This window comes from Malaya genurostris, chromosome 1, assembly GCF_030247185.1.
Source record: "Malaya genurostris strain Urasoe2022 chromosome 1, Malgen_1.1, whole genome shotgun sequence".
NCBI lineage: Eukaryota > Metazoa > Arthropoda > Insecta > Diptera > Culicidae > Malaya > Malaya genurostris.
The window spans coordinates 52,735,596-52,759,477 of NC_080570.1; the positions used below are offsets into that span (position 1 = coordinate 52,735,596).

General features: G+C 36.0%; 1 protein-coding gene across 3 annotated transcripts in view; it reads left to right on the plus strand.

Annotated features, from left to right (window-relative positions):
* Nucleotides 1-23,882, plus strand: part of LOC131439540 (cadherin-87A) — a 764,232-nt gene that overhangs the window by 201,523 nt on the left and 538,827 nt on the right. The window lies entirely within an intron of this gene.

A 23,882-nucleotide genomic window follows, 5' to 3' on the forward strand; every position in this document is an offset into this window, starting at 1 on the left:
TTGCTTTTAAAAGTAGTAGCTCCTATTGTTCCAATGCACTTAAAATTAAAATTGAAATAAAAAGCAAAGTAGAGTTCAACTACGCATTCGGAAGCTGTAGGGATTTGTGTTGTTCGCTTCAATTTCAGTGTCAATGTTCTGCTGCTCCATCGGGCCCATTGCACATGTACGTTTATGCAGTTGGTCGTATTAGAAGATCACTAGGACTGGGTGAAAGTGAAGAAACTAAAATAAATTTGCAATAGTAAAAGTATCATGTATTAAACTCGATTCTTGGGTTGTAGTCTCTGCCATTCCACTGTTAATTAGAGATTGGATTTGCTTCCTCTGCTATCCTTGGATTATCCATCGAATAACACTATTAATGAAAAGAGGTGATCAGTCACCAGTTATTTTATTCTTAATTTTAGGATCTTTTTAAAAATTGTACACCAGTTATCATCAAGAGGACCTGTCAAAATGATCATCAGCAAGTTCACGGATTTGCCACATCATAATCCAACGACTATAATCAATTCTCATAAATGTTATAACTTGTTCGTATGAATCGTTTCAAAATTAGGTTCTTGATGATTCATCATCATTTTACAGCAGGTTCATACGACAGCCCTCAGTTAAATAAACAAACCGAAACCACCCCCGAAAAAGCTTATTCACTTAGCTAGAATGACTAGCTAACAGAAAAAAGGCCAATCCTCAATAATTCCGAGCCGGTTAAACCCACTGGCTTACCGTCGACGCACACCGCAACGTTAAACCAGCGTGCCCGCAGTGCTGATTTCAATCGAAGAATTAAATAAATTTCGATTATATTCGCGCGAAACACACGAATGACGTCATACCGGTGCATTTTGCCAATCTCTCCCAGTGACACGCATCCGGACATGAACCCCCATGTGGAACAAAATTCATGAAGTGTACCACAGTGGAGGGAGGTGGGGGATGACAAAAGGGAACTTCAGGTGTTAAATGTAGTGGTAGTGGCATGTGGTAATCGAACAAGCAGGTTACCGCTTGCAAACATTCATCATCCAGTCTACCCGCTACCTCCCTCCCCCCGGCGGGTTTGGATGTTTATGTTTCGGGATTATCGGAATCATATTTCGATAAAGTTTTAATCTGTAAAAATATTTAGCAACGGGCTACGAGGAACGCATGTTTAATTTTGCTGTTCATAAAGTCCTCTTTTGGTTTAAAAATTTGATTTTTTTCACTTGCATAGGTAGATTTCCTTAAGCGGTTTCAAATGTTTATTTAAATAATGTTACTGGAATTCACGGGGATTCGAATGATGAGCTAACGGGAGCGTAAAATGGGATGGTGGTTGGACACAAGCTTCAATTTACGTACCATCGTTTACCATCGTTTCCAAAGCGGTATGAATGACCCGATTGATCAGATTGATTGTTTGTGATTCCGATTTGATTTTGACTTGCGTTGCATCTGACCGTGAAATATTCCGATTCGAATTAGGCATCATATCTGATGTTTTTGAATATTTGATAATATTTAGAAAATTGCATTGAATAAGTTGTGAAAATTTCAGGATACCACAGATGATCCATCTGGAGAAAGAGGACAATTCAATATTTTATGATACATTCAAGAAAGCTCGAAAATTTTTCTGATTTAGTTAAATACTCTTTTAATTTATTCGACTTTTTTTAAGTAAATCTAAAAAAATTGTGCGGTTCTTAATTTTTTCGAATATTCAAAGTTATGCGGTTTTCTTGTTACGTCTTACAAATTCAAATTTTCAAGACGTCCGACAGAAAAAAATGGTGGGTTTTTTATACGAATTTTCAAAGCAATGCGATTTTTATGCTTTTTTATTACTGAGAAAAATTATTGTTATTTATTTTAGAAAATTTTGTTGTGCTCGATATATATTTTGATATTTTCTTATATAAATCAATAGTTTTACCTATTTTTATATATATATTTATTTTACTTTTTGAATTATACAAAGTTTTATGTCAAAATTTTGTTTGTTTTTTGACAGTATCTGTCACAATTGACCTTGAAAACAGATTCCGCACGGTTATACCTATCCAACAAGCCATAGATTGTTAAAATCCGTCCATTTTTAACGGAGATATCGAAATTTTTGTGTAAACGACTTTTCCCCCTATTCCAGCAGTAGGAGTTTTGAGCGCTGTATGACAAAGCAATGCTTGGGAGCAACGGAAAACACGATTTTTTATTCTGTTACATACAATTGTTTCTAAGTACCAAAAGGATTGTGTACAGCATCCTTTTTCATGACATTTAGCCTCGGACCGATTTTGGCACGGATCGTTTTTGGCAACATAATCGTTCGAATATGACACATATAAACCAGAAGATGGCAGAATTTTTTTTAAATTATTTTGTTTTAAACTACTTACAGCAATAAATGCTGGAACAACATAACATCCATATACCATTCGAATCAGTTCGTCGAGATCAGCAAATGCGTGTGTGACAAATAATTTCACTTAATTTTCTCGGAAAATTTCTTTTCTACAAATTCAGATTCATACGAAAAGTCGTATGCTCCCAAACAAAGTTCCTGCATTATGTTTGGTTCCGACCTCTGGTTCTGGAACTACAGGATGATATGTGGAACGAAATCAAAATTGTGTAACTCATTTTTCTCGTAGATGGCTGAACCGATCTAAGATTCAAATGAAATCTAAGACTCATCTAAGATTCAAATGAAAAGTTTCAAGGTTCTATAAAACATCTTGCTTCTCAGTCAGATCCAACTTCCGGTTTCGGGGATAGTATAAAAATGTCTATTCCACATAAATTAATCAGGTTTATCGGGTTAGCAGATTTGGATAGTCGATAAAAAAATTAACTTTTTTCAGTTTTAGTGGTATTCAGTTGTCGATCAGAAGGCACCTAAAAATTTAATTCGTGCTATGATCTCTCAAAGATGTCTCAACTGATTTTCAAATATTTTGAAACAAATGTAAACTGTACAGCTACTCAGGTGAATTTATCTGACTTCGGCCATACCGCTTTTAGAATTCCGGTTCCAGTATAAAATCGTTTCTCAAAGCTCAATCGTTTTCTCAAAAACAGCCTAATCAAATTTAAGAAACAAAAATTCAAATTAAAACAAACTTATATACAAAAATAATTAATTTTATCCAATTATGACTTCCGGTTCTCGAATTACATGATGATGAATTTTTAAAATTCAAACCGATATAGAAGATGACAATCCCGAAAAGCTTCAAAGTTGGACTCAAAACTGTTGTAATTTATTCGTCATATGGCCATACGTATCGGTTTGGGTTATGCTGGTTCCTGAATACCGGCTCTGGAAGTACCTTAAATTACCGTAAACTCTAAAGTGGAACTTACATATCATGGCATGTTTAATCGATTATCACACTTCTAGATTCAAATTCGATCCGATTTGCAGTTTCGACATTACAGAGTAAAGAATGATTAAAATCTCAAATTGTCGCTTAAAACGACGGTCATTAAAATAATGTCATGAAAACGGAAACACCGAAGAATATTCATGCAAAAAACACATGCGGATTGATAAAAATAGGTATCATCTCACTGCAAGGTGGATTAAACACGTTCTTTGTTAATTGGTTTACCCGGATACAGGAGATTGCATAAAATTTAAGTTGATTTCATGATATCACAAAATTTAAGGAGGCGAGAATAGCGTGATGGCCCAAGTAGCAATCCGCAACTAGTTCTGACACGACAAAGTCCAAACTATGTTGCAACAAGAGCACGAATTTGTTTTTTATGTTATACTGATTAAAACATGGTGACAGCAATGTTTCATCATAACATAACTAGTTACGAAATAGTTATTTAGGTTTCCAATAATAACATCTGTGTGTCGTATTGAATTCAATACAATTCATAAGCTATCGTTACTTAATCCAAACATATCTTTAATCACAACAATGCTTCTAGCTACTAGTTGAAAATAAGTTTATTTGACTTCAATAGTAGCAACCCGTAACTAGTTTTGATACCACTTAACCCAACTGTGGTGCAACAAGAGCACGAACATGTTTTTTTATGTTATACTGGTTAAAACAAGGTGACATAATAACGTAAACATTGAACTAACTATCATTTGTAAGTTATCGTTACTTGATTCTAACATATCTTTAATCACAGCTATGCTTTTAGCTACTAGTTGAAAAAAGGTTTATTTTCCGTTGCGAAACCATTATAAATACGTAAGCATATATGTAAATCGTTACTGTGAATTGATGTAATAATAACTTAGATATTATAAGATTATAACATATAATTTCTTCATTGATTCAGATAGTTATTGGTAGGTTTTCCCAACGTTACGATAACGAAAATGCAAACAAAACAACCTTTGTTGGCTTGAATATGGCGAACACAATATGGAGTCTCAATAAGTGTATGAAACATAAATAAAACCAGGATATTACTTGTTTCAAAACTACTTTTTGCCGAAAATAGTGAAAGGCAGAATAGTCATAAACACGAAGAAAATAATATAGGGATTGAACATCGATTGTGATAATATTATAATTCTCATAATATAAGAATTTAAAATGATGAGAAATCGCGCTACTTGAAATAATTTTGAACATTCCGAACTTAGGGTTATTTTGCTGTTTATTTTTTATATCTTTATAAACAGATTTTGATTGGAGGCGCATGAAAAAACAGTTAAGTAAAATTTAATTCCGCACGACAGTTTCAAAATCGTTGTGAAATTTGTACCTTGTATCAAGTTTGTGATTTAAAGTACTCTTCTGCTTTTTTATTGATGATAGAAAAGTGTTCTGTATTCATTCAATGTTTATAATGTCGATGGTGACTATTTTTCAACTAGTTTACTTGAAAACAAGTTATTTTTGAGTTATGAAAAGATAAGTTATTTCAGTATGGCATTACAACGTAACGACAACTTATATTTAGCCGACTTTACAACTAGTAGAAACTGCGCTTTTTGAGTCATGCAAGTGGTTAGATGTTAGTAACAATCACTCAAATATCTGGTTGCAAACTAGTCACAAACAAGCTAGCGTAACAAAAATTGTTACTTGGGGGGTAAGTCGGTGCTGCCTTTCACGCAGCCCACCTCGGTTTGATTCTCAACCCTGCACATAGGCTCAGAAATCTTTTCTGGCTCGTGAAGAGAATGAGCTTGCGGATAAAATCTTTACGATCGAATAAAATAAAGGAAATTCAAGAAAATTTCTGTTTATGCCAATAAATTAAAAATAATTTTAGAAGACTAAAAAAATTTAAAATATTTGTGCTGTGAAAATTGAGAATAGTTTAGAGTCGGTAGCCTTGGACCATTTGTCGCTTGTCATAGTTTTTATAACTGTTAATGAAAGGTATGTGAAGTAGTATACCTCCTCAATTTTTTGCGAATTTCTTTTGTGTTGTTGACATTTGGCTCAGTGCATCCTTCATGGCGTGTGCCTTGAATCACAATTATCATCAACCATCATAATCCAGTTCAAAATTAACAGTCGAGGTGATCGGATGCATGTTTACGTTTCACTAAACTTTTGCCCAGTCGAAAATTGAATCGTTTTAATCCATTCTCAAGGTCATTTCGCTCTCTCATTCTATTAATTCAATAAAATAACATCGTTTTTTCTCTTGATGTGATCAATAATTTTTAATGAAATCGGGTGAAATATACAGAAATTAATCACTTTACTTACGATAAAAAAAATCAACTAATTTCCTTCAATACTTTTTGATAAAACAAGAGTGACTCAAGGCTGCCGACTTTTCCCTACGTAAAAAAATTACGAAAAAAACAATAGTCTGCGAATCTTAAACATTATTTTAAGATTGACAAGATTTTAAGAATTATATAAAATTAAATCAAAACGACAATAGAAATCCAAAGAACTCACGCAATTTTGCAAAGTTTTACAATATAAAATATCGCTCAATAACGGAAGAAATCGATTTTTTGAAAGTTTTATGTTGATTTAAGACGATGTCAAGTGTCTACTGAAATATGTTTGAAGCGTAATCAAGTTTAAAAACCCTTCCTAATCCTCCTAGTGGTGTGACAATTTAAATGGTCTCATTAAAACATTTATTAGATTATATCCTCGGCCATTAGTATTGTGAGTTTACCAAATCACCTAATAGTAGCTTTCAAACGAGTCTAAGTCTTTCGCAATCGATTCCGACTTCTCCAAGAAATTTGGCGTGAATGCGCCAACAATATAACAATACATCTTCCGAACTGGAAATGTTCGCCATAACCTTTCTCGATTTGATCAATGATCACATTGCAGCTTTTCAGTAACCCAAAGTTAATCGAAATTCGTTAAGTCATCTTCGTGAAAACTGAGTTGATGAAAAGAAGTCCTTTTAGTAGGTTACGTCACTTATGCTATTATATCTCCGGAACCGAAAGAGATGACCATTTGATCTTAGAACTTGTTTACTAACTCATTAATATCTCTCAAGCAAGTCTATGCGTGTAGAAATCGGTTTAGTCTGCTCCGTGAAATTGGAGCGAAGGAGAAAAAAGTTCGTTTTGTCGGTTACGTCACTTATACCATTATATCTTCGAAACCGGAAGTGACAGCCATTTGAATGTCGAACTTGATCAAGTGATTGCTAATATCGGTTTATACATTATCAGAAAATTGAGCTGTAATAAATGAAGAAAGTTTTGTCGGTTACGTCATTTATAACATTATATCTCTGGAATCAGCAAAAAACAGTAGTTTGATCTTTGAACTTTTTTCAATGGTACATTAGTAGCTTTCAAACGAGCCTTAGTTCGTTGAGATCGGTAAAACCATCTCCAAGAAAATCGAGCGGTAAAAATACGGGCGTTTCGTCGGTTACGTCAGTTCTACCGTTTTATCTCCGGAAGCAGAAAAGATTGACCCGATCAATGGTTCAATAGTAGCTTTTGAACGAGCCTAAGTTTGTTAAAATCGGTTCAACCATATGCGAGAAAATTCAGCGGAGTGAAAAATTTTAGCCGGTTGCACACAGAAGTTTTTCGATCTAGTCTAGTGCTGAGTCGAAGGTATGGCTACAGTATGTATCTCCGAGTCTTCGTTTGAAAGTCGGGTTTTCCAACGATTCTACATCCTTTCTTTGGAGAAGGACAAAAATTGGATGAGCTTATTTGATTTAGAAAATTGTGGGACTATATGAGGGGCTCCTTGGAAGATTCTTAAAAATTTCGATAATGTTTTACTTTTCGATAGTATTCATCAAAGTTTAAGTCATGTTAGAAAATTCCTAATAACTGAAGAATAAATGAAATACAGTTTGAAAATAGATGCACTTTCCTAAAGATTTACAGAATTAATAATACAGCCTCTATACAGCCGACTGTCAGTAGTTTTGTCACTTCATTCATTTATTCTTTCTCAAAATCTCAATTGTGCTTTTCTCAAAAAGAAAGACTATACAAAAAACTGACATTTGATCAGAGGCTCCGGAATAGCCTAGTGCCATATACCATTCGATTTTATTCGTCGAGATAGCAAAATTTCGGTGCATGTGTGACAAATAATGTCACACAAAATACTCGATCGATTTTCACATACCATATGACTCAAGTGAAAGCAGTGGCGTACCGAGGAAATTTGGCGCACGGGGCAAAATAGCAAAATAAGAGATTTTGCCGCCCCCATTGTTGGTTTTGTGACAACTGAACTCCATCTCCGGAAAGATGGCTTGGGCGAGCAAAAAAAAAAAAGGTCCCAAGGATTGATTTGCTGCCTCCTAAAACGCTGCGCCCGGAGCGAGTGCCTCCTTCGCCTCTTCATAGATACGCCACTGAGTGAAAGGTATTATGGTCGTATACAAAGTTCCTAAATTTCATTTAGATCTGACTTCCTGTTCAGGAGTTACAGGGTGATATGTGTTGAAAAATGAAAATATTGTCATTTGTTCTTCTCCCTTCTTAGATTTAAATGAATTAAATGAAAGGTTTTAAGATCCCAGAATTTTCTCTTTTGATTCAGAAACAATTTCCAGATACGGAGATTCACGGTGATAAGTGTATAAATGTCAATTCGTGACCATATGATTAGTAGCGAAATTGGCTGATAATTTACTCTAGTTTGTCGATTTTAATAGTTGATGACCAAATTAACTCATTTGAGTTTTACTGTTACCTGGTTTTTAGTGCCAGAAGTACTGGAAATAGTGATCATAAACTCTACATTTGAACACAATTCGATTTCTCAAAGATGGCTGCATAGAGTTCCATAAACATAAAAATAATTCAAAAGTCTTACAATCCAATAGATAAATGTAAAATTTTAACCGATCTTAGATATACCTGTCTTCGGTTCCGAAAGTACCGGAAAGAGTGAAGGAAAAACGCTTCAACAAAGCTCACTTCGTTTTCTCAGAGACAGCAAAATTATTGTTTATAAACTGGTTCCAGAGTAATTTGGTAAAATGTGTAAAAAACTATAAAAAGTATAATCGATTTTCTTGGAGGTCGCCTAACCAATTTTTACGAGCTTAGGTCCAAATAAAAGGATTTATAGGCCCATATATCGCTATCGAATGTTTTTTCAGGTCCCGTAATTATATACTGATAGGTGCACCTAAACTTCCGTTTACGAACACTTTTTATACGTTACATATTTTTACGAACCAAATCCTAAATAATGATCTTTTTTTACGAACCAAATCCCAAATAACGTAAACTTTTTTTACGAACCTATTTCGTAAAAAGAGGTTTTGGCATACATCGAAAACGATTTCCGGCTCATTTATATTCCATGGAAGTAGGAATATCAAGAAACTGGAAGTCGCCATCTTGAATTTCAGAACCACCTCAAACATCGTTTTCCGACATTTACTCATCAATCCCGTTCCGAAAATACCCATATTGTTAGGAGTTTTAAGCAATATCAATAAACCATAAGCCGCCATCTTGGATTTTGAAACGAGCGCAAATTTCATTTTCTTGCACTTACTCTTCACATCCGTTTCGAAAATAGCCATATGATTGGCGGTTTCCACATTCAATACACAAAACTTTTTTACGAACCAAATCCCAAATAGCGTAAACTTTTTTTACGAACCCCCATTTAGTTCGTAAATGGATGTTTCGGTGTATATAAATTTCAATATCAAGAGCGTGTTTCTATACAAAAACTACGTCATTGACAATCCGAGCAAAAAACTTTAAACTAGCCGTACAATTTTTCATTTGATGTGTTCTGGTTGATTGATGACCAAACAACTTGCTTTTGGGTATACTGGATTTTCGGTTCCGGTTCCGGAAGTACCGGGAAAAGTGATTCCTTACTTTAAATCAGGGGTGGAAATAAGATAATTTTTTGATTCACAGTAAGTAAAAATAATCAGCGTTATCCTTTCATATCACATATTTATTGTAGATATTATAATGAATTTTGAAATGAATGACTTTTGATAAGATAAATTTTGGTTTTACATAGAGTTTAAAAATGTCTTCATCGTTAATAGTATCTCTGTCTGATTCGGAATCAACATTTCAACAAAGTTAGGATCGTTTTAATGTTACTCTGTGCAAGGAGCAAGACGCGAAAAAACAAATTCCTGCGTTTCTCCTCTTGATTTTAATCTAATAAATCTTCCATATGGTTGAAAAATAAACAAATCAGTTCATTTTGCTTAGAATTGCAATTCAAGAGAAGCGAAAATCTTAGTCTTAAACTCTTCCGTTTTTCTAAAAACTGCTCGAGAAAAATTATTTCAGTTTCAGCTTGTTTCCGCTAACCCATTTGGTTAGCAACGCACACATTCCTATATGGATTCTCTCTTGCAGATATTATTGCGAAACAAAGATTTACTTACCTTCGTCTAGCAATTCCGTTATTTTAACACGCGAAAGGCAATGGACATGGATTTCAATTTTCCTCGGATATGGATTATCCGATATCAATAATTTTAAGCTCGTTAGGTGAGTTTGTTTCGTCGGTCGCATCGAAATTCCATGTTTCGTGATGTATCTGAAATTTAATAAAATTCAATAAAAACAGTTATTAATATTAGCATACATGCTGCGATGAATGATAGTTATAATGATAAGAAAAACATGCCCAATCACTATTGCTGTGCGTGCTATGCAGCTGATTAATATTACCCTATTTAGCTGGACTATCATACACCAAAGTAACAGGAGTGCAGGATTTTGCGCGAACGAGTTTTTTTAGGGCAACTAAAACTCTTCGCCTGTGCATGGTTGTCTACTGAGAATGGGAACAAGTTTGTCTCAGCGCAATAAAAAGAGTCCGTATGCATAAGGTCTGCTGCTACACTGTTATATACAGTTCCTACAATTTAAAAAAAATAGCAATGTTAGTTTTGTTATTAATTTTTTTTAATTCACAGTGTTCGGTTTTATGATTCACAATCGGAAATCTTGATTCACATTCGTGCTCAAAATGGGCTTATTTCTACCTCTGCTTTAAATCGAAAATCATACCATTTCCTTAGAAGAGGCTGGACCCATATTCACAAACTTAGATTCAAATGTGTTATGTTCTCATAAGTTGATGTATAATTTGGTCCGGACACGACTTTCGGTTTGCGAAGGTGTATGAAATTGTTACCCACCATTTCGAGTGACAATGCAAAAAAGCGAAAATAAACTCTACTAAATTTGACTCAAAACTGTTTCAATTTGTAGGTTATGTCAGTTGTTACTCAAACGAACCGACTTCGGCTATAACGGTTTCAAATCTTCGAAGGATTGAAAATGTTGATCAGCCAGGTCGTGTGCCATCGAACGGAATAGGTGGAAGTCAGAAGGGGCGACATATGGGGAATATGGCGTGTGGGGCAAGACTTCCCATTTCTGCGTTTCCAGGTACTTTTTAACCACTTTTGCGACGTGAGGCCGAGCATTGTCGTGTTGGAGGATGACTTTGTCATTGTCGATCTTGATATTGTGAGCGCTTTTCTTATAGCGCGCGACTAAGGCGTTCGGTAGCGATCTCCTGTGATGGTTTCACCCAGTTTTAAGAGCTCGTAGTAAATCACACCGAGCTGATCTCACCAAATACAAATCATAACCTTGGCGCCGTGAATATTCGGTTTTGCCTTCGATGATTTTCTGCGTTTAGGATTATCGTATCGAACCCACTTTTCATCACCGGTTACGATTCGATGTGAAAACCCCTCACGATTTTGTCTTTGAAGCAGTTGCTCACATACAAATAGACGGCGCTCGATGTCCCTTGGTTTCAACTGGGGCACCCAGTTTCCTTCTTTCTGAATCATGCTCAGGACCTTGAGACGTTTTGGCTTGCTGACTCACTCCCAACGGTTCGGCAAGCTCTTCTTGGGTTTGGCACGAATCTTCATCAAGCAATGCTTCTAGTTGTTCAGCTTTGAAGGTTTTTTCTCTGCCACCACCATGTTTGTCTTCGACATCGAAATCACCATTTTTAAAACGTTGAAACCACTCCCGATACGTTCTTTTACTCTTCTTTTATTCTTAGAAAATTGTCTAAAAACTTCAGACATGATGATTATCTAACGGGGAAAAGAGATTGGAGAATTGACATGTGAACGCAAATATGTAATGAAAGCCGCAAAAATGTTACCGCAGAGACAGGACTCGAACTCGTAGCTAACTCCTAACCGGGGAAATTGTTTTACCAATTAAACTACCCTGCATATCATATGCTTCATGTGTTTTCATTCACATGTCAATTTTACAATCCCCGTTAGATACTGATCATATTTAAAACTAGCTCAAGTCGACTCTACGTCTTAACAAAAACTAGAACACAAACCGTTGTCTAATAACTGTTTATAAATTCGAAAGGCTATGCTAGTTTATGCCCATATAAATCTTCTTGTGCTTATTCAAGACTTAAAGTATAGTTTTCTTATGCTGTAATATTGTGAAATAGAAATTAAAACTCGGGCAACTCTTGTAGCGGCCTGATATTTTATTCATTCATTTCCATTTCACAAAGAATAGCTCAACTAACCCTTCGAACCACGACGATGTTTATATGAGTTTTACATGTTTTTTTTTTTTTTTTATTCAATATTATAGTATAATTTTAAGGCACACTGCTTAAGCTCTAAGATGCCAAGGGTATTTACTAATCTTAATTACGACTAACTTAAAACTAGAAAAGTATCATTATGTAATGTAGCGGTAGCGGATTCTCGAGAAGCTATCGGTAGTGGCCGGTGAATTGAATATCGCATGAGGGTCTTCCATATGCCGTTGACGAAGATCCATGTTGGCCGCATCCTTCGGTCCGTGTGGGTCCGCGGGAAACACCCCCAGGCTACGAAGGCCCGGCGGGTGGCCCGCATGCTGGTTTTCGACTGGGGCGGCCTTCCGTGGACGATGATGGTGATGTTACGGAAGAGAATGAAAAAAAAAGTAAATATTGTGGAAACGGGGTAAAAAGGGGATGTGGGAACAAAATGTTTGAAAACGATAAAGATCTAATTAGTTGCCATCGAGATGGTGAAGAGACAGGGAAGGGGTAACGAAAAAGTTAGTGACAAAAAAAGATCTTGTTAGTTCCAATGAAGATGGTGGACAGGGACGGGGATCGAGAGAATCGGGCGGATGTTAGTGTCGAACCTGTAGGTGGAGTTTATACTTTCTGAGCGAGGGATAACACATTACACTTGTATATCAATGTGTTTAAGGTACTGGTATATGAGAAGCATATATAAACTATCCCGACTCGCCAACACATCCCGAACCGGAACCTCAGGCGGTCTACCTCGGGCCCTAAGGGATTCCAGTAGCTTCGACCTGGCGTCGCGATACTCTACGCACGACCACACGACATGCTCGATGTCCTGATAACCGTCGCCACAGGTGCAGAGACCGCTCTCCGCAAGCCCAACACGCCGGAGATGTGCGTTGAAGGTGTAGTGATTTGACATGAGCCGCGACATAACACGAATGAAATCGCGACTCACGTTCATCCCCCTGAACCAAGGTTTCGTCGATACCCTAGGGATAATGGAATGTAGCCATCGTCCCAGTTCGCCATTGCTCCATGAAGTTTGCCAACTTTCGAGAGTTTTCTGACGAGAGATACTGAAAAATTCATTGAAGCAGATTGGTCTTTCATAAATATCACCTTCTAATGCGCCCACCTTAGCCAATGAGTCTGCCTTTTCATTGCCTGGAATGGAACAATGCGAAGGGACCCAGACTAACGATATTAAATAAGACCGTTCAGATAAAGTTCGCAAGTGTTCCCGTATTTTCCCCAGGAAATATGGGGGATACTTTCCTGGCTTCATTGCCCGGAGAGCTTCTATTGAGCTTAGACTGTCCGTGACAATGAAGTAATGGTCTTTGGGCAAGGTTTCAATGATCTCAAGGGTGTACTGAATAGCAGCTAATTCTGCGACGTAAACTGAAGCCGGATCATTGAGTTTGTGAGAAGCGGTGATGTTTTGATTGAAGATGCCGAAGCCTGTGGACCTGTTGATGTTTGAACCGTCAGTGTAAAACACCTTTTCACAGTTGACTGTTCTAAATTTATTATAAAAAATATTTGGGGCCACTTGAGGGCGCACGTGATCCGGGATTCCACGAATTTCTTCTCTCATGGATGTGTCGAAAAACACAGTAGAATCAGAAGTATCCAAGAAATGAGCACGATTGGAAACAAACGAAGAAGGATTAATATTCTGAGCCATGTAATCAAAATACAAGGACATAAAACGGGTCTGAGAATTGAGCTCGACAAGCCTTTCGAAGTTTTCAATCACCATCGGATTCAAGATGTCGCATCGGATTAGCAATCGATATGAGAGATCCCAGAATCGGTTTTTCAACGGTAAGACGCCCGCGAGCACTTCGAGACTCATCGTATGAGTCGACTGCATGCAACCTAAGGCAATACGCAAACAACGATACTGAATTCTTTCCAGCTTGATGAAATGAGTGTTCGCCGCGGATCGGAAGCAAAAGCATCCGTATTCCATCACGGACAATATCGTTGTTTGGTATAACCTGATCAGGTCTCCTGGGTGGGCACCCCACCATGATCCGGTTATTGTACGAAGAAAATTGACTCTCTGTTGGCATTTTTGTTTCAGATACCTAATGTGACATCCCCAGGTGCCTTTGGAGTCGAACCAGACCCCGAGATATTTAAATGTGAAGACCTGAGCTATGGTTTCACCCCCTAGTTGAAGCTGTAATTGTGCTGGTTCTCGCTTCCTTGAAAATACAACCAGCTCAGTTTTCTCCGTAGAGAACTCGATACCCATTTGAAGAGCCCATGTCGACAAGTTGTCGAGGGTATCTTGCAATGGTCCTTGGAGATCGGCAGCTTTGGGTCCTATAATGGACACAACGCTGTCGTCGGCAAGTTGTCTTAGCGTGCAAGATGTGTTGATACATTCATCAATGTTGTTCACGTAAAAGTTGTATAAAAGGGGGCTTAAGCATGAGCCCTGAGGAAGACCCATGTAACTGAATCGTATTGTCGACAAATCACCATGCGCGAAATACATGTATTTCTCGGACAACAGATTATACAAAAAGTTATTCAAAATTGGTGAAAGACCATGCTGATGCAACTTCTCAGATAGGATGTTTATGGAAACTGAATCAAAAGCCCCCTTGATGTCTAGGAAAACTGACGCCATTTGTTCTTTACGAGCAAATGCCATTTGAATTTCGGTTGAGAGCAACGCAAGACAATCGTTCGTTCCTTTGCCCCTGCGGAAGCCGAACTGTGTATCTGAAAGTAAGCCATTAGTCTCGACCCAATTGTCTAGACGAAACAGAATCATTTTTTCGAACAATTTCCGGATACAGGAAAGCATAGCAATCGGCCGATACGAATTGTGATCGGAGGCTGGTTTCCCTGGTTTTTGAATGGCGATAACTCTTACTTGTCTCCAGTCATGTGGGACAATATTATCCTCAAGAAGCCTATTGAATAAATTCAATAAGCGCCTTTTGGCAGAGTCAGGCAAATTTTTCAACAAGTTGAATTTGATTTTGTCTAACCCCGGAGATTTATTGTTACACGATAAAAGCGCAAGTGAGAACTCGACCATCGAAAAAGGTGTTTCGTTTCTGTTTGATGAAGCGACGCGCATGATTGTCTGTTCCGGAACAGAGTCAGGACATACTTTTTTAGCGAAATCGAATATCCAGCGGTTAGAATATTCCTCGCTTTCGTTTGTGGTGTTTTTGTTGCGCATTCGTCGGGCTGTGTTCCAAAGAGTGCTCATTGATGTTTCTCTCGATAATCCGTCTACGAATCGACGCCAATAACCGCTTTTCTTCGCTTTAATCAAGCTTTTCATTTTAGCGTCTAATGCCGCATAGTTTCTGAAATTATCAGGTGTTCCGTTTTTCCTAAACTCGACAAATGATGAAGTTCTCTCCGCGTTTAATTCTGAGCACTCTTTGTCCCACCACGGGTTGGGGGGACGGATGTTAGTTTTCGCTCCGGGTACACGTTTCGTCTGAGCTTGAGTCGCGGTGTCGAGAATCAAGCCAGCCAAAAACGTGTACTCTTCCTCCGGAGGAAGTTCTTGTGTTGTTTCTAGATTCTCAGATATCAAATTTGCGTAGCATTTCCAATCAATGTTTCGTGTGAGGTCATACGAAACATTGATTGTTTCCGATGGTCTTATTCCGGTGGCGATTGAAATTACGATAGGCAGATGATCGCTACCGTGGGGATCAGGGATTACCTTCCACGTGCAATCCAACCGTAGCGATGTCGAGCAAAGGGATAAGTCTAGCGCACTTGGTCTTGCTGGTGGTGCAGGAATTCGTGTCATTTCTCCCGTATTCAAGATTGTCATATTGAAGTTGTCGCAGATATCATGGATCATAGTTGATCTGTTATCGTCGTGAAGACAGCCCCATCCCGTACCGTGTGAGTTAAAGTCTCCTAAAACCAACGTCGGTGCGGGAAGAAGCTCTATGATATCATTGAGCCGCCGATGCCCAACCGAGGCTCTTGGAGGAATGTAGATGGAAGCAATGCAAAGGTCCTTGCCTTTGATTGTAACATGACATGCGACAACTTCAATACCTGGTATCGAGGGGAGGTTAATGCGATAGAAAGAATAGCACTTTTTGATCCCCAAAAGAACTCCTCCATAGGAATCATCTCGATCCAGACGAATAATGTTAAAATCGTGGAAGTTTAAGGGTATTTCAGAAGTTAGCCAAGTTTCGCACAATGCAAATGCGTCACATTTCAGATTATTTACTAGAAATTTGAAAGGATCTATTTTTGGGATGATACTTCTACAATTCCACTGTATAACAGTGATTGTATCCGTGACCTCGGTGGGTGTCTTAGCCATCGAAGGATACGATCGCTGAAAGAAGGGGCCATTTTGCAGTCAACTGCTTCAAGAATGTTTTAACTGTAGGAATAAAAGCCATTATCAGGCTTTTAAGAGGTTCAGAAATATTGAAAGTAGACATGATCCAGTCCACAATATCAGAGAATTTAACAAACCCAGTATTTGGTAAATTTTCTGACTGATCTTTAGGGACTTTCGGGGGTTTTGAAGTCCCAGGAAGTGATGGAAATTCTTGCTCGGAATTTAATTTTCCAAGGCCTGGAGCTTTTTTCTCTGGTTTTTTGCCATCACTACCAGTTGTTGTAATTTTTCGGAACCCATCAGAGGACATCTTCGAACCCTTACTAGGGAGCTTTTGAGAAGATTTATTTCTTCTCTTTCTAATTGATGAGCTATGAGGGACAGCCGAAGATGTACCTTCGAGGGGGTCATCATATTCGCTCTCGTCAGTTGACAAGTAAGCGTAAGGATTTTCGGTAGGTGGCGTAGCACATTTCAACATTTCTGCAAAAGAGCGTTTGGAATGTTGCTTGAGTGAACGCTTCATTTTATCCTTACGCAATTTGTACACGGGACAATCAGAGAGGTCATGCGGCCCCTCCTTACAGTAGAGACACTTTTCATTGTCTCCACTGCAGGAGTTATCCGCATGACTCCCTCCACACTTTATACACCGGGATTTATTGCAACAATGGGATGCTGTATGTCCCAATTGTTTGCAATTGGTGCAGTTCATGACCCGCGGCACAAAAAGACGAACAGGTAAACGGACTCGGTCCAGGAGGACGTAATTAGGCAAAGCCGAGCCAGCGAAAGTCACCCGATACGAGTCTGATGGGGTATAAGACTTAATCCCATCCTCAGCGGTCGATACTGAACGCAATTGCTTGCAGTCCAGTATCTTAACGTTCTTGAGTAGGGGGTTTTTAAAACCGCCTGCCCCATGCTTAAGAACGTCCTCGCAAGTCAGACTCGGATCGGTGATCACGCCGTCTATCTCGACTTCGCGAGCTGGTACGTATACGCGATACTCCCGCGTGAAATGCTAACTTCGAACGATCTCATTAGCCTGTTTTGCACTGGCTAACAAGACCCTAAGCTTGTCCGGGCGTACTTTCTCAATTTTTTGTACAGTATTGTATTGCGAGGACAGGTCATTAGAAAGTCTTAGAAGGTTCAATTTTTTACCGTTGGCTTTGGTCCGGATGTAAACCGCATACGGTCCGGCCGGGAGTGCAAGCCCATCGGGATAGCTTCTAATGCGAGATTTATTGCCATCAGAAGCATCCATTTGATCATCTAGGGGAAGGTCAGGCAATTCTGTGCCTTTTGTCATGGCACGGAAATGTGTCCGTGCGGGTAAATATTAGGGGGCAATAAAAATCTAATGGTACTGAACAACAGGGAAAAGAAAAAAAAATACTTAGCTTTAGCTCTCGAAGGGTGATCGGCCGACAAGGCCCGGTCCTAGGCAACCGGTGAATATTCCAGTTCAATAAAGTGCAAAAAACCTCTTTGAGGAAAAAGCACTTTGTTTTTAGTCTCTCACTACACTGTCCAATGAAACCAATCCTTTTATCACTATATATATTTATCACTGTTTCTAATGTACAACGATATATACGCAGCGCCCAGCGCTGGCGCTGGCTAACGGTACCACACGCAGTGCTGCTTTACACAAGCTCACAGTCGGCCTTGAGAACGGATTAATTAGAACTATCACTCGACCGCACTGATGCACACAATAGAATACGGAATGACCTTGATAACGGAATAAAACAATTCACCACGCGATTGGAGAAAGCAGAATTTACGTCCGATCGATCCGATAGTCACGGCACGAATGTTTTACATGTTGTTGAATCAGGCAGTAATGCAAGTTCATTTGAATTTTAATCTTGTATTGTCTATTTTTCATTTACTATGTTCTATTTTCAATGTCGCATCAGAACAGTTTTCAGTTTTCTATTTTTAATGTTCTATTTTCTATTTCATGTTCTATGTTCCATTTATTTATTATTATATATTTTAATTTCCATTTCTCAATTCTCATCTTTTTATTTTTCGTTTTCAATTTTCTATTCTCTAATATCTATTAACTTTTTCCTATTTTATACTCTTTATTTTCTATTTCTTATTTATACTTCCTCTTTTCTACATATTCTATTTTCTAATATCTGTTTTTTATTTCCTCTTTCATGTTTCATTTTCTAATTCTTTTTTTTCTATTTGCTTTTTTCATGTTTTTAGTTCTTACTTCAAACTTAGTCGTTTTTAGTTTTGAGTATTCAATTTTCAATTTTTGTTCTTCAATTTTCACCTGTCAGTTTGTCATATTTAATTTGCACTTTTCTGTTTTCAATTTTTAATTTTGCATGACCATCTACTTCAATTAAATTAAATATTCGAATGTTGATGATCGAATATTGAGAGTAAATACGATTGACCTACTGACAATCGTTTTCGGATTGCACCAGTAAGAGCACCAAACAAATGAGTCAATTTCAAACAGTTTACAGTTCGTGAGATAGCAGGTAAATCAGTCGGTTTTCGTTCAGTATCGAAGCTATGTGTTAGTGGTTGATTTGGATTAATTGTTCAGTTCACAACATTGGTGAAACAAATTTTCCAACATATAAATTTAGGCTTTCAGGAAGTCAGTTTGCTGCCGTTCAACAAAAGAAAAAATGTCGAAAAATGGTTGACTAATGTGTGTGAGCAAAGTTTTTTTTTGGTATCCCAAAGTCCCAAACTCTAACAATAAGCAAACGGGTGTGAAGCGAAGGTACCTTCCCGCTGAAACACACTCACACAGCAAAACCTGGGTGCACGATTGATTCGGTTGAGCGTGTGATGCCCGGTATCGACCCACGCCTCCGGAATCACTAATTAATACCGTGAGCAATCGTCGACACAGACGCTCACTGACAGGGTCATCAATTGTGACGACCTTCTCTTTAATTTAGTTCAATTAACAGACCATCGGGTAGATTGACTCCGAAAGTGCGGCCGCTGAGGTGGGAGGGGAAAAACGATGGTAGCGGGACCGAGTTGCCCGCGTAAATGTGTCCCCATTCCGTCACGGGTGCACGGGTACCGTTAGTGTGATTCCCCGATTCCCAGTGACGGTGCGCAGGCTATTCTTTTTTTCTTCTATTTTTTGTCCTGTTCGCTACACTTTATTCGACGCGATTGTTGGTTTAAAACATCGTTTGCTGGAATGTACGTTAGTTTTTTTTTGTGGGTTTCGCCTATCGCGAGATTCCTGTGCCATTTATTACCGATTCAACGGCCGTTCGTGCCAAAACAGTGAATTGAAATATTTATTCACTTTTCCAATCACACATCTGACCCACGGACCCGTGGATTGGAAGTGGTTTTTCGTGATGGTAGAGAATATTCATTGTCGGGCACGATCTACCTGTCGGAGTAAATGACGTTTTAATGTTATCTAAATAAAAGAACCTTGGGGTGAACGGGAATTTTCGTAAAGGATAAAGCTATGCGTTTTTTTTATCCGACAAAGAACTTGTGTTAGTAACCGAGAACAAATTTTAATGGATGTTATTGTTGAAGTTGATGTTTGAGTGGAAGAATTCTTACTTTTTGAAATTGCATTATTATTACCGGTTGCAGATTGATAGGTGCCTACTTGTTGTCGGTGTTAGATTCCAGATTTATTTTTGACAGTTCAATATTTTCCGTCTTGAGCAGCTAATTGAATTGATATAAAATATTTTCTGTTGGATTTACAAAAAGACTTTCTGTCTTCGGTAAACCTTTTTCTTTTGACGAATAGTATCTTGTTCTGTTGTAATTATTCTCCAACGCTGTAATTATTCGCACAAATGGATCAAATTTTCAAATTTGTTTATTTATCTATTCCGTAAATGTAGATTAAATTTGAACAAATTTACAATGCCTACTTTTACTACGCATTATTTCTACGATAAAGCTTGCCGTCAGAATCGTCTAAACAGCGAACCAACAACTTTGTTCAATTACATTCCAACCACTTCCTTGATTAGTAATGAAATATTTTGTTTTGAAGGGTTTTTACTTCTAAACAAAATATTTCATAGTTCATTTATTCCCAATATTTATCATTCGTATTCTGGACTCATGCGTTTCTTGCTGCTGATACTTATAGGATTTATAAGGGTTCGAATCCCAATTCCTATTATACATAATACTAAGATCATAAGTATTTGAGATCCATCTGTTTATTAACCATAACATCAATTTCATTTGCTGTTAGTTGAATTCTGCAACGCCTGAAATTGCAGTGGTCTAGTTGATCAGGGAATCATTTCCATTTCAACAAAGAACAGCACAACTATGAACATCGATATGATATTTACATGTTGTCGAATCTCGTAGTAATACAAGTTTATTTGAATTTTGAACTTTAAATCTTCTATTTTCTATTTTTAATTACTATGTTCTATTTTCAACTTTCAGTTTTCTATTTTGAGCATACCACTTTCTATTTTCAATTTTCTATTTTCTATTTGCTGTTCTATTTTCCATTTTCTATTTTCTTTTTCTATTTTTCATTCTCTATTTTTATTCCCAATTCTCAATTTTCAACTTTCTATTTTCCGTTTTTCAATATTCTATTTTCTGTTTTCCATTCTCTATTTACTATTTTTCATACCCTTTATTTTTTAGTTCCTATTCATATGTTCTACTTTTTGTATTCTTTTTTCTATATTCTACTTTTTTCTTCAATTTTTTGCCTTTCTCATATAGAAAGGTTATGCAATCATTGTGAAAACCGACTTTTGAACCGAGGCCCGGAGGGCCGAGTGTCATATACCATTCGACTCAGTTCGTCGAGCAAAATGTCTGTGTGTGTATGTATGTGTGTGTGTATGTGCGTATGTGTGTATGTAACGTTTTTTTGCACTAAATTTTTTCGGAGATGGCTGAATCGATTTTCACAAACTTAGATTCAAATGAAAGGTCTTGTGGTCCCATACAAAATTCCTGAATATTATTTGGATCCGGCTTCCGGTTCCGGAATTATGGGGTAAAATGTGCAAAAAATTGTGAAAATAAGTGCACTAACTTTTCTCAGAGATGGCTGAACCGATTTTCACAAACTTAGATTCAAATGAAAGGTCTTGAGGTCCCATACAAAATTCCTGAATATTATTTGGATCCGACTTTCGGTTCGGGAATTATGGGGTACAATGAGCAAAAAAAAGAAAATATGTGTTCTAACTTTTCTCATAGACGGAGGAACCGATTTTCACAAACTTATTTTCTGTTTTCTGTTGTCTTTTCTATTTGATATTTTCAAGTTTTTCCATTTTAGTTTTTAGAATTTACTTCAAACTTTGTAGTTGTTAGTTTTGAGTATTAAGTTTTCAATTTTCAGTTTTCAATTTCCAATTTTTCTTCCAGTACATTTTACATTTTGCATTTTGCATTCTGCATTTTGAATTTTAAGATGTCCGTTTTTAGATTTCAATTTTGAGATTACCATTTTCTATTTTCAATTTCTTATTGTCTTCTTTCTATTTCATATTATCAATTTTTCATATTTTATTTTCTGATTTGAGTTTTGAATTAAATTTTCCATGTTCTATATTCAGTTTTTCTTTATTTCGACTTTAACATCGTGGTCATTCGTCTCTCGACCCAGAACAATTTCTTGGCCCTTAGTGCGGGGTTGGGTTTTGAATTTTAAATTGAGTTTTCCATATCCTTTTTGCTATTTCTTTTATTCTTATTTCGATTTTTCTGTTTTCTCTTTTCTATTATCTCTTTCTCTGGTTTTTATTTTAGATTTTATACTTTTTATTTCTATTTTCTGTTATTATTTTTTAATATATTTTATTTTCTTCCTGTTTTTTTTGTGCTGTTGTCGATCTGCTATTTTTTTGTTTTTTTTATATATATTTTCGAATTGTTATTTTCCGTATTATATTCTGTATTTGTATTTTTCTAGTCTTTTTGTTCTATTTATTTTTTTTCTATTTTTTCTTCTTTCTATTCTCCTTTATATTTTTTGTTCGCAATTTTTATTTTCTCCTTTTAAGTTTTCTGTATTCTTATTGCTGTTATGTGTTTTTCTATTTTCTTTTTTTTCTTTTCTGCTTTCTATATTTCATTTTTCATTATCTATTTTATATGATCTGTTCTCTGTTTCCAATTATTGTTTTCCTTTTTTTATTTTCTGTCTTGCATATATAAATTTGTTTCGCTTCGGTTTTAACCATTAGGTCTTCTGCCGAGGGGCGCTTTTTATTATATATTTTCTGTTACCTTTTTTTGTTTTCTGTTCTATATTTTGTGTTTTAGGTTTTTTACTATCTTTTTTCTGTTTTCTATTTTAAATTGCATATCAATTTTAGGATAATAATTTCCAATTTTCTATTTTCTAGCCTCAATCTAATGTTTTCAATTGTCCATATTCAATTAGAAATATTCGATTTGCATTTTTCAATTTTCAGTTTTCAAATTGCAATTTGAAACAATTTCTATATTCATGCCTCAATTTTCAAGTTGAGTTTCTTGTTTTCAGTTTTCAGATTTCAGTTTTTTGTTTTTAGTTTTTAGTCCACAGTTTTAATTAAAAAAGTTTTTAATTTGTAGTATTTAGTTGTTAATGTATAATTTTTAGTGCCTAACTTATAGTTTTTAGTGTTTAGTTCTTAATTTTTTGTTTTTAGTGCTCAGTTTATAGTTGTTAGTTTATAGTATTTAGTTCATATTGTTAAGTTTTAGCTTTCAATGTGTAGTATTTAGTGTTAATTTTTTACGTTTTAATTTTTTGTTTTTATATCTTAGTTGTTAGTTTTTAATTTGTAGTTTTCAGTTGAAGGTTTGAATTCTAAGTATTTAGTTCTTAGTTTTGTGTTTTGAAATTTTTATTTTCAATTTGTAGATTGTGGTGCTAAATTTGTATGTTTTAGTTTCTTGTTTTTAGTTATTAGTTTTTAAATTTAATTTTTAGTTCTTAATTCGTAGTTTTTCATTAATATTTTTGGTTGTCTGTTTGTTATTTTTAGTTTTCTTTTTTTTAGTTCATAAATATTAGTTCTCAGTCGTTAGTTTTTAATTTCAAATTTTTGGTTTTTGGTTTTAAGTCTTCAGTTCTTAATTTTTAGTTTTTAGTTTTTAGTTTTTAGATTTTAGTTTTTTGATTTTAGTTTTTTGTTTTTAGTTTTTAGTTTTTAATTTTTAGTTTTTAGTTTTTAGTTTTTAGTTTTTAGTTTTTAGTTTTTAGTTTTTAGTTTTTAGTTTTTAGTTTTTAGTTTTTAGTTTTTAGTTTTTAGTTTTTAGTTTTTAGTTTTTAGTTTTTAGTTTTTAGTTTTTAGTTTTTAGTTTTTAGTTTTTAGTTTTTAGTTTTTAGTTTTTAGTTTTTAGTTTTTAGTTTTTAGTTTTTAGTTTTTAGTTTTTAGTTTTTAGTTTTTAGTTTTTAGTTTTTAGTTTTTAGTTTTTAGTTTTTAGTTTTTAGTTTTTAGTTTTTAGTTTTTAGTTTTTAGTTTTTAGTTTTTAGTTTTTAGTTTTTAGTTTTTAGTTTTTAGTTTTTAGTTTTTAGTTTTTAGTTTTTAGTTTTTAGTTTTTAGTTTTTA